The following is a 267-nucleotide window of genomic DNA, read 5'->3' as shown; positions in this document are numbered from 1 at the left end:
TATGTCCAAAAACGCATCGATCGATCACTAGTTCGTCGGAATTTCCTCGGAATATTCCGACGGATTGATGTTTCCTCGGAATTCCGTCGGTATATTCCGAGGAAATTCCGAGGATTTCATTTTCCGTCGGAATGTCCGTCAGAATACCGATGTTTTCTTGTAGTGCATGACGTACTTAATTATTATACAAGCTTACTTATAAACATTCTACTATGCTATAATATATTTTTTTTCAGTTATCTATTTCGAATTAACGGGGTTTTATCT

This window comes from Brassica oleracea, chromosome C5 (assembly GCF_000695525.1).
Source record: "Brassica oleracea var. oleracea cultivar TO1000 chromosome C5, BOL, whole genome shotgun sequence".
Taxonomy (NCBI): domain Eukaryota; kingdom Viridiplantae; phylum Streptophyta; class Magnoliopsida; order Brassicales; family Brassicaceae; genus Brassica; species Brassica oleracea.
Note: the sequence above shows the minus strand (reverse complement) of the source record.